General features: G+C 46.3%; 1 pseudogene; it reads right to left on the bottom strand.

Annotated features, from left to right (window-relative positions):
- Positions 1 to 4,114: 4,114 nt before the first annotated feature.
- LOC128780170 (heterogeneous nuclear ribonucleoprotein M-like) lies at positions 4,115 to 5,713 on the bottom strand (annotated as a pseudogene).
- Positions 5,714 to 5,915: the final 202 nt, after the last annotated feature.

Below are 5,915 nucleotides of genomic sequence, written 5' to 3' on the forward strand. Positions count from 1 at the left end.
GGTCAGGGAAGCCCTGGGATGACCCCCTTGGGAGGGTGCCACCAAGGCCACTGCAGTCAGGGAAGGAGCTCAGATGGGATCTGAAAAACAAGAAGAGAGTCCAAGTTAGGCAAGGTGTGTGGGCTGCATGTATCAGACACCTGGCCATCAAGAGCCTAAGAGAGGCGAGGGGAAGGATTTGAACAATAGCTGCAGAATGCATGCTATGCACTGACATGGCCAGAGCCATGGAGAGCAAGGGTATGGATTTATAGTCACTCAGCTGTGGAGTCAGATCCTCCCCCTTGGGCAAGTCCCTTCGCATCTTCAAGCCTTCTTGGTCTATGGGGACTTATGGGTTCACTGTGCATGTTTGGGGTTAGGAATGAGGCAGGTGAGGTACCTAGCCTAGTGCCTGGCGCCTAGTAGGTCCTCAGTGAATCCCCCATGCCCGAGCCCACTGCCAGAGGTCTTTTTTGGGGGAAAACTGTCAATTGTAGGTGTTGGTCATATGCAACCAACCCTACACTAACCTCAGGATAAAGTCCTACAACTTGCTATGGGTGGCCGAGTCACCTAAGGTCTACCACACTCCCCAAGCTCCTTCCCCTTTTCTCCTTCAATTACTAGAACACAGTGGACAGGGCCAGGCTACAAATCCCATTTTCCCTGGCTGTAAGGTATGATCACATGACTATATGCTGTCTAAGGGCATGTAAGTGAGATGGTGTCCACCACTGCCGTGCTGGGGAGGGCATTGGGACTTAAGACAGTGACTGTGTCTCTGCACTCAGACTGAACTCAATCCTCATGGTCTTTTTTTTTTCACACCTGATGGTTTCCTGAATATAGTTCCATTTTTGTCAAAGACTCAGATTCTAATCTCCACTTTCTAGGTAGACATGGAGATTGTTCTCTCTCTTTGAAACGTAATTTGGCAGGAGTAACAGGCATTTTAACTCAACATTGTCCTATAGATATACACATACAAGTGTGTAAACGTGCTCGTGTAAAAGTTGGCAATGTAGTGTTGTTTGTAATGGCAAAGTATAAGAAGAAGTATGAGAAAGCAAAGTACAAAGTGCAATAGAGGACACAGATGGTATCTCTATACTATGAAACACTATGAATCTCCAGATGAGAATAATGCAGCTTTACTTGTACTGATAGGGAATAATGGGATTATGTACACATGTGTGTTCACATATATATGGATATACATGTATACGGTTCTGTTTAACTGATCCATTATTATGATTTCTTTAATAACTTATTAAATAGATATGTATGTAAATATATCTCTATATGGTTATATAGAGATGTATTTGAATAGGTATAGGCATTACAATAGTGGGAAGAGGTAAATGGAAATGTGAAATGAGAATACATAAATGATTAGAAGGAGGGTCCAGACATAGGAGATGGGTAAATAGTTAGATAGATAAACAGATAGATAGATAGCCAGGCCTTACACACACAAATGATGATCATTTGTATATGAATTCTTCATATTTGCCATTCAGGTATAATAAAATTGAATACAACAAGCAACAATAAAATAATCTTAAAAATTCAATAAAATATATGAATTTGTGATTTTTGATATATTATTTCAAAAGCATAGACTATTTCTAGAAACATAGATAAATCATTATCTCTGGGCATGAGAATGGAAGTTAGGAGAACGTTGTTTTCCATTTTCCACCTCGCCATACTATTTAAAGTTCTATGCATCTACATCTATTACTTTTATAATGTTTAGGGAAAAATAGAATTTCTTCCCTGGAGGCTCTTAGAATTGGGGCCCGAAGAAGTACATATGATTATACTTAGGTTCTTTCTAGATCATGTGATTCAGACTTTTAAGTACAATAGAAAGAGAAGGGAAAGGTCACCGAGGAAGGAGAAAGGACTGGAGGAAATGGTAGTGGTGAGTTTGCAAAGAGGGCAAGGGCCTCCAGGGAAAGCCCTGACCTGCCTAAGCCTCTGTCTTCTTTTAGAAAAAAGGGGGTTGGAGCCCTGCCCTCCAGACCCCCAGGGTGCTGCGGGAACGGAGGACAGGCAAAGGGAATGCACTCTGTACTAACACCAGCTGCAGTGCAGCCAGTCCCAGCCTTGGTGCCACGTACCAGCTTTAAATACAAAACTACAAACAGCCCTTGCTATGACCATTTTACAGACAAAGAAATTGATTTCTGGACAGCTAAGTGGTTTGTCCCAGGTGGCAAACCCGGAATGGAAGAAAGCTGGAGATGCATCTGCTTCTAACGCTTGTGACCTCTGCAACACCCAACATGATTTTTAAAACCAATTGTTCTAAAAATTTGCTTTGTTCAGATCATCATCCTTATCCCTCAAACTCATTCATTCATTCACTCACTCCCCTGCATTTATAGCATGCCTTCTTGGGCCAATCCTCCCCTGGGAGATGGCCCTCAGGTGGCCCACTGACCCACCTTTTCCATTTTGGCTCCCATGCTTCTTTCTCGGACACTCTTCCCCAAGGCACACTCAAAAAACAAAACCCTTAGCCACGAGCACCTCTAACCATGGCCATGAGGAGAAGACTGGCATATTTCTACCTAATGTGTCACAATATTTGAAAAGAAAAAAGGAAATAAAAGTCAAGGCAAGGCAAGAGAGCATAACAGAAGTGGGCAAGATGATTCCATGTTCAGCTCCAAGCTACCACGATGTCAGCCGAACCTGACACAACTGTCACAACAAGCTGCACCTTGGAGCAATAGCAGGTTACCAAGCATGCTCATGCTGTGGCCCAGGCAGGGTAACAGGACACCTGGTTTCTATCCTTCAGATCGGGAAACTCGCCTGAGAACTCACTATTCACCTAATAAAGCTTTATCCTTCAGATGTTTGCTCACAGTTCTCTCTCTAACAATGAGGCCTAGAATGATCCCTCATCAGGTCTCTCAGCTGTTCCCCCCAACTTGCTCCTTCCAGCCTCTTTCTTAAAGAGTTACCACCGTTTCACTCCTCCTTTAAGACTCAGTGTCCCAATGTCCCTGTCATATTCTGCTTCACTCACACCCATCTCTCCTTGCACTGTCTCTCCGGGGATGAGCTCACACTACCCACAGCTTCAGCTACCATAGGCCTGCTCAAAATACTCAGACACTCCCAAATCTCTTTCTTGCTGGTCAACCTGTCTCTTGGGACCATTAGAACAAACCTTCCAATACTGATTATACCACAAATTGCAAATCCAAATTCTACCAGGCCCAGGAAGGTTGCATTAAATGGAGGAAACACCAGGTATAAGAGAAACCACAGCACAAATTTGATGATAAACGGCAACTGATGCTCCATTTTGATGTCCAAGGTACAATTAGGCACCAGATTCAGCTGGGACCTGGTGAGAAGTACAGTTCTCCAGACTTATTAATTCGGAACCACTGCAGTAGGGAGTGTTGGGACAGGGAGTGCTGGGCACTGTGGCAAAACGGGAGTGCATGCCCTGTTTAAAAGAGGCATCCACCACTGAGCCTCATCCACATGGGAATGGATTTTATGGGTTCCTCATGGGCTCATTCCAGATTCCTTAAGGAGACATTCACAGATTTCTTGGAACTCTTTCCAGATCAGCTTCCTAGCTGAATCTCCCACTTACCATATTCCTTGCTGTCTACCTTCTTTTTCAGGACTCGGTATTTCTTATCAAAGTCATATTCAATGTCAACAAGTGCTGCTGAATTAGTAAGTCTGGAGATCTGTATTTCTCACCAGGTCCCAGTTGAATCTGGTGCTGCTGGTCCTGGGACCACACTTGGAGAACTGCTGCCTGATTGCGTCTTGGACATGAAGATAGAGAATCAGTTGCCATTTCTCATCAAGCTTACACTGTGCTTTCCCTTTTACCTGGCACACTTCCTGCATTTCATGCCACTTCCCTGGGCCTGCTAGAACAAGAGGCCACAACTACCAAAAAAATTGCACACATTACACTCTCAATGCAAACAGTCAAATGGAACCCCACTGATGAAAACAGTAATTCAAATTACCTCAACAACAACTGAATTTTTAAAATATCTTCATACATCCACCCCCAAATTTAAATGGTTGCCAAGAAAAATACCAATTCAGAGGTCGGGTATTGATGTTTTAAAAAGGCAACCACTTAGGCATCTCTATCAATTTGAACATCAGTCACTGGGCCACTCGGCTTCCTCCCATTCATCATCCACCAGGCTTGTTCAGCCATCTCTGGTGACTCCAACTTAACCACATGGCATTCCTTGGATTTCCATTCTCCATCTTCCTGTCAGCATGTAACACATGGCCATGTTCCTTCAATTTGTCTTTTAGCATCTTCCATGCACAATCAAATGGGAGAATTCTTTCAAATATTTGGCAGGCCTTCTTGACCACCCCAGGAGCATGGGATCCAGCTTGACCCTAGGAACCTGTGAGGCTTGCTCCAGAGGTGCCATGGTCCACCTAGAGGGCAAGGTCAAAGCTGGCACTACCACCACTAACCATGGCCAGGCCCTTGCCGTCAATGCCAGCATTCAGCACCAAGCCTATGGTGGGAACCCTGCACTCCAAGCATGTGGCACCCACACACTCAAGATCCAGGTACTCCAGGTCATTGGCACCCATGTGTTCCAGGCTCATGTACTCCAGGTTGTTGGTGTCCACCTCCTCCAAGCTGGTGGCCATGTCATCCAACACTGGACCCATGTGCTTCATGCTCAAGCCCATGTACTCATGGTCTGGGTGGCCCACAAGGTCAGTGGATGACCCATGAGCTCAACGCCACAGACCATGTGGTTCGTGACCAGGTCCATGCGCTGCATCTCAGAGCCCATGTGATCCATGCTATAGTCCAAGCCTGTGCCCATGCCCTCCATACTGGCACCCCTAACGCAATCAATGCTGGGCCCAATCTCCTCCTTGCTTTGTAATGATCTCTCCTCTTTTCAGTGCATCACTTAGGATTTCCTTTATGCTGCCCATGTTCATCCCAGATACAAAGTGACCCAAGTTTTCCATACCACCACCAAGGGTCCCTTCATGCCTCCTGTTTTATTTATTCCAAATCCTATGCTTTCCCTTCCCATTCCTGTGGACCCTGTGTTTCCCATGCCAATGCCTTTATTCACGCGATTGGCATTGACATGCCGCCCCCCTGTCCTCACCACCAAATCCATGGGAAGTTGCTGTGGACGCGCAGGAAGGACAAAAATCTCCCTTTGGTAAGGCCCTCTTACCCATTTCATGTGCATTGGTCTATCCAAATACCAGTTGGTCATTAAAAATACATTTAGCTAGTACAGCTTCAGTGGACGGTTCACAAGTAACAATGCCTATTCCATGACTTTTTCCACCTTTATCCTTAGACCACCTGCCACCAGCACCACCACACCAGCCATACTAAAAACCTCCTTCACTCTTATCAGCCGACTTCATAACCCAGATTTGCTGCACACACCGAGCTTCCAAGGCTTCCAGCCTTCCGCCCTGCTCTCCTGGCGTCTTCACCCTCAGGATCTTCTGTGGCTTCCAGCGTTCTTCCACTCACAGGAGGCTCGTTCAGCATTTTGGCAGCTTCTTTCATGCTCTCTTCCATCTAGAAACCAACAACCGCCCACCCCCCGATGTTCTTCAGCGTCCATTCAGAGCTCCACCTCCGTTACCGCACCAACCGCTTCTCCAACCAGGGCTTTGAGTGCCTGCCGTTCCACATCAAAAGGTATGTTTGTAATGAAGGCTCTGTGTCTTTTGGTTGGGTTGGCATGTGACTCAGAGCAACTGCCTCCTCTTTTTTGTTTGCTCCTTTCCCTCCTCATCGGGAGCAGGAAGTCACCGGCTCCCCGCTTTCCGGCTGAAGCCAGGTTGGCGCAGGCGCACTGTGCGCGCCGCGCTCCGCCTCCATTTTGAGTGCGGTCGCTGCCTCCTCGGCCGCGTTGGGAGCCGCG

The sequence above is a fragment of the Desmodus rotundus genome, unplaced genomic scaffold, assembly GCF_022682495.2.
Source record: "Desmodus rotundus isolate HL8 unplaced genomic scaffold, HLdesRot8A.1 manual_scaffold_63, whole genome shotgun sequence".
Taxonomy (NCBI): domain Eukaryota; kingdom Metazoa; phylum Chordata; class Mammalia; order Chiroptera; family Phyllostomidae; genus Desmodus; species Desmodus rotundus.